The following is a 10,979-nucleotide window of genomic DNA, read 5'->3' as shown; positions in this document are numbered from 1 at the left end:
TATTTTTTGACTGGGTCATTTATTTTTCTGGTATTGAGCTACATGAGCTGCCTGTATATTTTTGATATTAATTCTTTGTCAGTTGCTTCATTTTCTATTATTTTCTCCCATTCTGAAGGCTGTCTTTTCACCTTGCTTATAGTTTCCTTCATTGTGCAAAAGCTTTTAAGTTTAATTAGGTCCCATTTGTTTATTTTTGCTTTTATTTCCATTACTCTGGGAGGTGGGTCATAGAGGATCTTGCTGTGATTTACGTCAGAGAGTGTTTTGCCTATGTTTTCCTCTAGGAGTTTTATGTAACTTTTTATTTTATTTTGGAGTAAAGCTGATTAACTGTGTTGTGATAGTTTCAGGTGGACAGCAAAGGGACTCAGCCATACATATACATGTACCCATTCTCCCTCGAACTCTCCTTCTATCTAAACTCATAGAGTCATTTTTAAGTGCTAGGCCAAACTCATTTTCTCCCTGCTCTCTTTGATGCTCATGTGATAGTATACCTAAATTAGTTCTCTAGTTACTAATTTTATACATCGCTTCTACTTCTTTATTAATACCTCAATCCTCCTGTTAGCGTTCCTACCAAAGAGTTATCAGAAAATTTCAGTGACTACAAATATATATTATATATATATATATATATATATATATATATATATATATATATATATATATATTCCTCACACTGCTAGATTTCCACTCTTAAACCTTTCAGATCACCTCTACATTCCACTTTTATCTTGCTGCTTTACATGAGGTGATCCTGGCTCTTAGCTTGTTGCAATTTGCATGGTAGATGAAACCTCTGGTACTTCTAGGACCCCAAAAGTTCAACCCAGTTCATCAAATCATAGGCCATGTTTTGGCTCCCCATGACAGTTGAAATTCTCCTATATATTCCTCAAAGCCAAATAATGGGAAAGAAGGGACAATGCACTTTTTTTCTCTTCTCAGGACATCTTTAATCCTTTCTGGTTTCTCTTTCCAATTACCTCAAGTTTACTTCTTTCCTGTGATCTTTCGTGTGTTGTCTCTGTGTTATTCCCTCTTGGAGAAGGCACTGGCCAGGCTGATGGTTTGTTAGTATCACCTCTGTCTGATTATAGCTTTGTTACACATGTGCAACAGAACTGCATGTCCTTTAAGAGGCCACTACAACATTTATCAGCCTTTGTGGATTTTAGACTAATTTGACCATTCATTTAGACTTGAAGTCCATGCCATGGGCAATCCAAAACCACCACCATGACAAATTAATGCTCTGTCACAGGCATCGCTGTTGTCTCTATATCCCAAGACCCTCAGAGCATTGTTAAAACATGGCAATGCTAAATGTTAATTTTTATTGCCCAATGGAGTTAATCACACATATCCATGAAGAGTCAATTTTCAATTAAAGTTCTCTGTTCACTATTTATAATTCCCTAAGAGAAACCAGTCATACTGAAAAAGAATCAGAGCCTGTTATAATTCTTACTCTCCATTTTCAAGAAAACATGTACTTATTGTATTGGATTTCTGGCATCTAGTGTTGTAGAAATATAAATTCCATTCTAAGTGTCATAAAGACTCCCATCACCAAAATGAACAATGAAGTTTTAACTTCTCATGCAAACATATTTAGTAGTTCTCAAAATTTAAGTTTATACTGCAGGTCCTTGTATTGACAAAGTTTTAGAATCTGGTAAGCTTAGTTCAGAAAATGATTTTTTTTTAATATTGGAGGCTATTTTTAGCTAGTCATTAAAATACCTAATTCATACTAAAGCTTGTTAAAAACAACCACTTCCCATGTTTATACTATTATACTATTGGGACTTTGAAGCCAGTTCTCTAATACACATTCCAATTACTGATTTTTATGTTATATTCTTATTCTATTTTCATCTGAAAGGAATTTATGACTTCATAATATTTTGTTTTGGCATCACAGTTAAAACTTTAAGTCCACTAAAAATTGCATTTTGAGTAACAGTAAAGAGATAATAGGGCTTCCCAGGTGGCTCAGTAGTAAAGACTCCATCTGCCAAGCAAGCAACTCAGGTTTGATCCCTGTGTCAGGAAGATCCTCTGGTGGAGCAAATGGCAACCCACACAGTATTTTTGCCCGGGAAATTCCATGGACAGAGGAGCCTGGTGGACTACAGTGCATGGGGGTTGCAAAAGAGTCATTCACTACTTAGCAACTAGGCAACAACAACAAAAGAGAACTCATTGTGACCCCATGAACTGTAGCCTCCCAGGCTCCTCTGTCCATGGAATTCTCCAGGCAAGAATACTGGAGTGGGTAACCATTCCCTTCTCCAGGGGATCTTCCCAGCCCAGGGATTGAAACCAGGTCTTCTGCACTGCTGGATGAAGCACAAGCTGCAATCAAGGTTGCTGGGAGAAATATAAATATCTTGAGATATGCAGATGACACCAGCCTTATGGCAGAAAGTGAAGAGGAACTAAAGAGCCTCTTGATGAGAGTGAAAGAGGAGAGTGAAAAAGTTGGCTTAAAGCTCAACATTCAAAAAACTAAGATCATGGCATCCGGTCCCATCACTTCATGGCAGATAGATGGGGAAACAGTGGAAACAGTGTCAGACTTTATTTTTCGGGGCTCCAAAATCACTGCAGATGGTGATTGCAGCCATGAAATTAAAAGACGCTTACTCCTTGGAAGGAAAGTTGTGACCAACCTAGATAGCATATTAAAAAGCAGAGACATTACATTGTCAACAAAGATCCAGCTAGTCAAGGCTATGGTTTTTCCAGTGTTCATGTATGGATGTGAGAGTTGTACTATAAAGAAAGCTGAGCGCCAAATAATTGATGCTTTTGAACTGTGGTGTTGGAGAGGACTCTTGAGAATCCCTTGGACTTCAAGAAGATCAAACCAGCCAATCCTAAAGGACATAAGTCCTGAATACTCAATGGAAGGACTGATGTTGAAGCTGAAACTCCAATACTTTGGCCACCTGATGCGAAGAACTGACTCATTTGAAAAAACCCTGATGCTGGGAAAGATTGAAGGCAGGAGGAGAAGGGGACGACAGATGATGAGATGGTTGGATGGCATCACCGACTCAATGGACATGAGTTTAAGCAAGCTCAGGGAGTTGGTGATGGACAGGGAGGCCTGGCATGCTGCGGTTCATGAGGTCACAAAGAGTCGGACCCGACTGAGTGACTGATCTGAACTCCTGCACTGCAGGCAGATTCTTCATAGTCTGAGGCACCAAGGAAGCCAATATGGTATATAGTCTTCTGAAAACACAAGTTCAATAATTTATTTTTTAATGAGACAAGGTTTTAGTAATTCAACATATGATATTTCATTTTTTTTTCAAACTTTGTTTTACTGTTGAATCTGTCTCTCAGTGTTAAATCTAACGAGGAAAATATCTTCCCATATTTCTTCTAGTTTCAAGAACGCTATCCACATTCCTGAGGATTTCACTGTATCTGAAAAAATGTGAGAAGGTATAAACAACTCTGAGGCAAAAGCATTTGAATTTGATTAATGTTTTCAAAATTTAACAAGTCATTCAGGCTAACTTTGAAAATGAAATTAATTTCTAAATAGTAAAATGATAAAACAATTTATTATCACTAAGAATATTAGACCATCTTTAATTAAGTCTTTTATAAAAACATTAAATGTAGCTCTCATGGATCATATCACTTTTAAGGTGACACTGTCTCCTATGTGTTAGATAATAAAGAAAGATAATCTTGAGAAAGATTAAAGTGCAACAGAGTACATCATGTTTGAAATTAAGTTTTAAATTATATGACCAACACTTTTATCTTTAGACTGGACCTGAATGTGTTTTTCTCAACCATTAGTTAAGTTACATGTATTTCTAACATTCTACTTGTTTTCCTTTGACAGTTTAATTTACTAGCTTCTCTTGTTTTCTCCCAACTGTGCATGTTGTAAAGAATAGTTATTCTTTATTTCTTTGGTAAATTTGTTTCAAATCTACCCGTGGGAGGAAAATACTCCCTAACATGTCTCCATTTCTTTCAGCATTTGTTCATATGGTATTTCACCCAGGAATAGTGTCTTTTATTTATGTCTCTTATCTAGTTGAAAACAAAGATGAGTCTGCAAGAAGAGAACAAAGAGAACAAAGACACATTAACAATAATACCTTATAATCTATTTTGATGATGAAGTTGCCATTAAAATGTGTAGTTTCCTGAATGTTTCCAAATATACATTTGAGGACAATGCTGTAAATATATTTTTCTCTCATTTAAGTTTAATTTTTGCATACTTGAAGTATCTGCTCTTATGTGTATTATTTTTTTTAATTAGAGTATAATTGCTTTACAATGTTGTGTTAGTTTCTGCTGTATAGCAAAGTGACTCAACTATACGTATACATATGCGCCTCCCTCTTGAGTCTCCCTCCCCACCCCTGCGATGCCACCTGTTTAGGTCATGATGGAACTGCTGAGCTGAGCTCCCTGTGCTCTATAGCAGGTCTCTACCAACTATTTTATACACAGTAGTGTATATATGTCAGTGCTACCCTCTCCTTCCCATCCTGTATCCACAAGTCGAATATTCTTAAAAAGTTTCCCAAGTCACACTTATGTAAGCTAAGCAAACCATGCAATAGATTAAAAAATCATTATTTTACAAGCCCTCTTCATTACATAACAAAAGATGTATCTCTTTGTGTATTTATGTGTGTGTATATGTATATATGTTTGTATTTAAGTGTATGTATATGTGTCTGGGGGCTTGCCAGCTGGCTCCGAGGTAAAGATTCCACCTGCAATGCAGGAGATGCAAATTCAGTCCCTGAGTCTGCAAGAAGGAAATGACAACCCACTCCAGTATTCTTGCCTAGGAAATCCTGTGGCCAGAGGAGCCTGACAAGCTATAGTCACAAAGAGTCAGGCATGACTTAACTAAACAACAATATGTATCTGTATATTTATTAGACACATATTTATGCAAAGAGCTGACTCATTTGAAAAGACCTTGATGCTGGGAAAGATTGAGGGCAGGAGGAAAAGGGGATGACCGAGGATTAGATGGTTGGATGCCATCACCGACACAATGGACATGGGTTTGGGTGGACTCCGGGAGTTGGTGAAGGACAGGGAGGCCTGGCGTGCTGTGGTTCATGGGGTCGCAAAGAGTCAGACATGACTGAGCGACTGAACTGAACTGATTTATTAAATTTCTAGAGACATATGTACAATAGATTTTAGTCTTTGATATAAATTATATTTAATTGCAGTGATACATACATCTGCATGTCAGCTTAAGTATTTTAATCACAAGATTTCTATGTGATTTGTTTCTAAAGTTCACTTTTTTCTGGCCATAGTAAATTTTCTATACTTTGACAAGAGCTTTTGTTTATTATCACTAGAAATACTTTTCTTGGACTTGGTTGTTAATTAACTGTCATTTTTGTACAGGTTATAAAAGAAAAATGAAAAGAGTACATGAGCAAACCAAATTTCACACACTATTGATTGCTATAGTGTCTTCAGATTTCAAAAATATGTATTGAAATTCTTATCCTATTTAATTTCATCAGAAGCATGACATTAATCTTTGGTTCATTACACTAGAGCACTGTATAGAAACTGTTTAATATTGGATGAGAATATATTAATATAGATTTTAAAGTGGTCATTAAAAGCAGATTTCTGCTTTTCAATTTGTGTATTTTCTATGAAGACTATCATTGTGATTGTAGCTGGCTTTGTGTACATTTACAAAGCTTCCATTTTAAATGTAGAAACAGAAAACTCTGAGAGAAATCATAGCAGCAGTGTTTCACCTTTAGCCACTATTATAAATGGACAAATGACATAACTGCCTTTAGATTTTTTTTTAAATAAACAAAGCAAGTAGGACATATGCATCTAAATCATTAGGGTCATCTCAAAGAAGCCACACTTCTTGATTTCCGTGATTCATTAGCCCAAATACAATACAATTTCCCCTTTTAAAACTGCTCTCACTGGCTAGTTTATGGACCAGAAAATAAAGATTCATTTCTTTATAGTTAAAACTTCATATCTGGCCAAAAGTTATATTGCCCAGCATACAACTTAAACTCTTATTGAATCTGATTCTCAATGAATTTTGTTTCTGAAGTTCAAAGCAGTTCTTAGAAGAGTGAAGACTTTCAACTACTGAGACTATTGAGAAGGCTGAGCTATAAGATTTAAAAATTCAATAGTTACAAATGCCATCACTACTTTTTATTTCCAAAGAAGGTGAGAGGTAGGCAGCTTTCATCAGAAATCCCCAGAAGTTCTAGGGAATGCAGATCCTGTTCAGAAAGTCATCAGAGCTAGGGGCAGAGTGCCATGACAAAGATTGTGAAGTCCCTAAACTTTAAAACTTATTGTAAGAACCTAACAGCTCATTCGAGCAGATAGATAAACTTTTTGCCTTGCAGGACAGAGGAAGCACTGCAATCCCAAGCTCCAAGTCCCAGCAGGTTGGGACTGGCGCTCAACTAGCTCAACTAAACATTGGCGCTTTAGAAATCCCCTGTTACTGTAAATGTGACTTGGGCCATTAAGGTGAAACAAGAAACTCCATAGGGAGCTTGGAGCTGGAGGAAAGATGTAGGTAAAGGAAATGGGATGGAATGGTTGAAACAAGGGTCTGTTTAGACAGTTGGCTGGTGGCTTGTTTCACTGTTAGTCCAGACAGAAAGCCCTGACACCTTAGCTGAGGTTGGTCATTATTTCACTGCCAAGGATCAGCAGGGATGACATTTCATGTGCCAGATGTGTTAACATCGTCTGTACCACAGATGGTGGAAATCTGCAATCTGAGCAGGGAAGAGAGTTGAGAGTGTCCCTTTATAAAGCATGTAAGTGCTGCATGTAAAGAAATGTAATAAATAAGAGAAATGCTAAAAATAGGTAACTAATGAGAACCTACAGTATAGCACAGGGAACTCTACTCAGTGGTCTGGGGTAACCTAAATTGAAAGGGAATCCAAAAACAGAGGGGATAGATGTATCATGTAGCTGATTCACTTTGCTGTACAGCAGGGACTAATACAACATTGTAAAGAAACTACACTCCAGTAAAAATTAATTTTAAAAATAAATTTAAAAGAAATATCAAATAATCTTCACAGAGTGAGGTGAAAGAAAAAATTATATAAATGAGACCAGTGACAAGGGAAATAAAAGTTGAATTTGTTTATATATATATATGCATCATTGTTTGCAATTAAGAGTTCAGCGACCTCTCCATCAGCATGTCTTTGTCATATCATTGAGGATTTAAAATATATCTAGAGATAATTCAAAAAAATATATAATTGAATAAACTCCAATATCACATTTTGAAAATAATGCAATATGACCAAGTAGGATTGCAAGAATGTTTTAATATTGGAAAACTGATTAATATAACTCCCCATAGTAATAGGTCCAAGAAAAAAATATGCATTTACTTCACAGATGCCAAAGAGATGAGTCAATTAGAGGCATATGATTTAGAAAAGAAGAAGTAAACCTCCAACTTGCAGATGGCATAATAGTATAGCTGGAAAATTATAGAGAATAAATGGTATTACTAACTCAATCAATAAAATGTTTCAACAAGTTGGCAATATGTAAAATTGACAAGTAAAAATTGATACTATATGCAAAAAATAAGAAGAGTTGAAAAAATTTTTAGACTCTTCTGAATTATAAAATCATATTATAAAAGCAACAAAAAAGATAAAATAGGAATAAACTTAACAGAAATGTGTGATACCTATAGATCACATACCTATGGATTCCTTTTGAAAGACTAAAAAGTAGACTTTAACAAAAAGACCATCCCTTGTTCTTTCACAGGATTTCTCAACATCATTAACATGTGTTCTCCCTAAATTATTTGATAGATCTAGTGTGATCTCAATAAAAATAACAATACTCTGTTCTATGAGCAACACAAATTCAAACTAAGCTTTATATGGAAAAATAGGTGCAAGAAATAGCTGGGAGAGCACTAAAGAGGAAAAGCTATGCGAAGGACTTGCCCTGCAAGGTATTAGAACATGCTACAGTGCCTCAGTAATTAAATTTCATGGCACATGAATAGACAGACCAATGGAACAAAATCGAAAGTCCAAAAATAGACCCAAATACATATGGAATTGTAATACATAATAAAGTTAGCATCTCAAATCACTGAGACAAAGTGAATTTAATAGTAAATAGCGTTCATAAAAAGAAGTAATTAGATTTCTTTCTTAATCCATGCATAAGAATAAACACTAAATCAGGAAGTTAAATGTATAAAATAAATTTATACAAGTACTAGAATAAAATGTTGAAGAATTCCTTTATATCCTGAGTGTAGGGAAAGACATTCTAATTTTGACTTAAAACATTGAGATGCCACAAATTTAAACATTAATAAATTTTTGACTATACATGATAGAATACTTTCACAAGGAAAAATCAAAAGACAAATGAAAATTGGGGAAAAATTATCTAATATATATCACATAGGTTTAATATTCCTAATATGTAAAGAATGTTTACATCTTAAATGAGAAAAAAAGTCCTATTAAGATACATAAAACATTAACAATTTACCAAAAGTATTAAAATGATCCTTGAAGTGAAAGTCGCTCATTTGTGTCTGACTCTTTGTGACCCCCATGGACTATACAGTCCATGAAATTATCCAGGCCAAAATGCTGGAGTGGGTAGCCTTTCCCTTCTCCAGGGGATCTTTCCAACCCAGGGATCGAACCCAGGTCTCCTGCACTGCAGGCGGATACTTTACCAGCTGAGCCACCAGGGAAGCCCCAAAATGATCCTCAATCATATGAAAATGATTGCTTTCAGTAACAGTAAGGAAAATGCAAGTAAAAACTGTAATGAGGTATTGTTCTCAGCCATCAGATTTGCAAAAATTTGAAAGCTTGACAGTTTACTCCGTTCAGGAACTACTCTCGTACATTGTTAGAATTGCGAAACTGTTCACAACAAAAAGAAGGGAAATTGGCAATTTCTCATAAAAGTAGATGCGTGATTACACTTTGACCTAGCAGTCTCATTTCTAGGAATTAACCTGAAGATACACCTATAAAACAAACATACATATGCAAAGAGTTCTTCATTGCAGTATTACTTTAAACTGCAAAATATTGGAACCTCCCTAAATAGCCAAACACAGGATATCAGTTGAATAAATTATAGTGCATGCACATAATAAAGCTGTAGGCAGGTATAAAATAATGAGGATATATTGATTGACTCTTACATCAGTAATTTCTAAGGGAAAGAAAGTTTCTCTTGTATGCTGCTTTTGTGTAAAAAAGTAAAGAAGATGAGAAACTGGACATTGCCTTCTGCACATATTCCCTGTGTGGTACAATATATCTTTGTAGCTTATTTATTTTTTACCTAGTAGTTTGTGCCTCTTAACTGTCTACCCCTAATTTGTCCCTCTCCCTTCCCTGTACCCATTGCTAACCACTAGTTTGTTTTCTGTATCTGTTTCCGTTTTGTTGTATTCATTTGTTTTATTTCTTAGACTCCACATATGAGTGATAACATACATTATTTGTCTTTCTCTGACTTATTTCACTAGGCCTAGTAACCTCCAGATCCACCCATATTTTTGCAGATGGCAAAATTTTATTCTTTTTTTTTAATGGCTGAGTAGTTGAGAGAGAGATCACACACACGTGTGTGTGTGTGTATGTATCACATCTTTATCAGTTCATCTGTTGATGAACAGTTGGATTGTTTCCACATCTTAATTGTTGTAAATAATGCTGCTATGAACATCGGGGTGCATGTATCTTTTCTAATTGCTGAATGTATACCTATGAGTGGAATTGCTGGATCACATGGTGGTTCTAATTTTAGTTTTTGAGGAACCTCCATACTGTCTTCCACACTAGCTGTTACATCTGCATTCTGACCAACAGTGTCCCAGGCTTCCCTTTTCCCCACATTCTTGCCAACATTTGTTATCTGTGGTCTTTTTGATCATGGCCATTCTGACAGGTGTGAGGTGGTATTCTCATTGTGTGACTTTTATTTTGCTTGTCTCTGATGATTAGTGGTGTTGAGCATCTTTTCATGTGCCTGTTGTCCATCTTCTTTGGAAACATGTCTGTTCAGGTCTTCTGCCCGTTCTTTTTTAATTGGGTCAGTTGTTTATTGATGTTGAGTTGTATGTGCTATTTTTATATTTTGAGTATTAACCCCCATCACTCACATCATATGCAAATAATTTCTCCACTTCAACAGATTGTCCTTTTATCAATGGCTTCCTTTGCTGTTAAAAAGCTTTTAAGTTTAATTAGATCCCATTTGTTTATTTTTGCATTTGTTTCCTTTGTCTTAGGATACAGATCCAAAAAAAATATCGCTACAATTTATGTCAAAGAGTGTTCTGCCTATGTTCTCTTCTAGGAGTTTTATGGTCTTACATTTAGATCTTTGATCCATTTTGAGTTTACTACTGTTTATGGTATGAGAAAACGTTCTAATTCTATTGTTTCATGTAGCTGTCCAGTTTTCCCAGCACCACTTATTGAAGAGACTGTCTTTTCTCCTTTATATATTCTTTCCTATTTTGTCATAAATTAACTGACCATAAGTTTATAGTTTTCTTCCTGCACCTTCTATCCTGTTCTATTGTTCAGTATGTCTATTTTTGTACCAGTATCTTGCTGATTCAATGACTGTAGCTTTGTAGTGTTACCTGAAGTCAGAGATTGTGATGTCTCCAGCTCTATTCTTTGTTTTCAAGATTATTTTGGCTTCAGGGGTCTTTTGTGTTTACATATAAATTCTCAAATTGTTTGTGAGAAGGGCCATTAATATTTTGATAAGGATTGCATTGAATCTGTAGATTGTATAGGCTAAGTGGTGACCAGAATTTCTTCTAATTTACTGTCACTGAATAAATTGTTTTGAATTTGGTCCCCTCATAAAAAGACCCTAGATCCTGGGACAAAGATTCAAGAACAAGT

This window comes from Capra hircus (assembly GCF_001704415.2).
Source record: "Capra hircus breed San Clemente chromosome X unlocalized genomic scaffold, ASM170441v1, whole genome shotgun sequence".
NCBI lineage: Eukaryota > Metazoa > Chordata > Mammalia > Artiodactyla > Bovidae > Capra > Capra hircus.
Note: the sequence above shows the minus strand (reverse complement) of the source record.